The sequence below is a fragment of the Wolffia australiana genome, chromosome 4, assembly GCF_029677425.1.
Source record: "Wolffia australiana isolate 7733 chromosome 4, ASM2967742v1".
Taxonomy (NCBI): Eukaryota; Viridiplantae; Streptophyta; class Magnoliopsida; order Alismatales; family Araceae; genus Wolffia; species Wolffia australiana.
The window spans coordinates 1410001-1411339 of record NC_135838.1 but is presented as its reverse complement, the minus strand read 5'-3'; positions in this window follow the sequence as shown (position 1 = coordinate 1411339).

The window sequence follows — 1339 nt, the reverse complement described above, 5'->3', positions numbered from 1 at the left end:
TTATATTATAAATTCAGATTATCATTATGAGACAATGAAGCTACAAATTCGCTCCAAGAACTTTGCCCCGAGTTCTGATGATTTGTGAAAGCTAGTACCATTGCATGAGCTAAGATCATAATGACATCTGGCTCATCCTTGCATATATTGCTCTGAAGAATAATATTGTATTCTGATTAAATATGGATCATTATTCTAGACTAGTATTTTTTATCTGATTCTCTTTGATCAATTTGGCAAAATAAATGTGTCCTCTACTACTTCAGGCCAAGCAGCTAGGAAGAAGTGTAAAGAAAGAGAGTTGTGGAAACTAGCATATTTGAAGATCAATCGGCCGAAATAACCATGAGCGACTACGATATCATATGCATTCTTTTGACATGTCAGTCACGAAGAAAATGAAAAACAATAAAGAATAAATCATTTTATTAATTTTTTTCTACAAAAAATTGAATTTGATAGTCATGCATTTGTTTGTCAAGATTATCATTTCTTTATTACTAAAAAGCTTTTTTAGTTGAAATGACTTCAAGAAGCGTCTGTGGATTTTGAGTTTCTGGTCAACTAAATTTTGGGTAAATTTTTACTTTAGTTGTGGGACCTCTTAGGAAATAGAAAAGAAATTAACGTGAAGTTAGATCTTCTGTACGGATATATATCTCTCTTCTCTTTGCCTCTCCCTCTCTCTCCTCTACTCTGTCTCCCTCTCTTTCTCCCCTCTCCTCTCTCTTTTTTCTCTCTCCCTATCTCTGTCCTCTCTCACTCTCCCTCTCTCTCCTCTACTGTCTCCCTCTCTTTCTCCCCTCTCCTCTCTCTTTTTTTTCTCTCTCCCTATCTCTGTCCTCTCTCACTCTCCCTCTCTCTCCCACTCTCTCATCTCTCTCTGACTCTCTCACAATCTCTCTCATCCTTCTCTCTCGCTATCGATTCGTGTTACGGACCTCCCGTTGTCCCCTGGCTCTATTTATCTCTCTCTCTCCCCCCCCAATCTCTCTCTCTCTCTCTCTCTCTCTCTCTCTCTCTCTCTCTCTCTCTCTCTCTCTCTCTCTCTCTCTCTCTCTCTCTCTCTCTCTCTCTCTCTCTCTCTCTCTCTCTCTCTCTCTCTCTCTCTCTCTCTCTCTCTCTCTCTCTCTCTCTCTCTCTCTCTCTCTCTCTCTCTTTCGTTCTCTCTCTCTCTCTCTCTCTCTCCCTCACTCAATCTCACTCATCTCTTTGTCTCTGTTTCTCTCTCTGTCTCTTTGTCTCTCTCATCTCTGTTTCTCTGTCTCTCCCTCTCTCAATCTCTCTCATCTCTTTGTCTCTATTTCTCTCTGTCTCTCCCTCTCTCAATCTCTCTCTC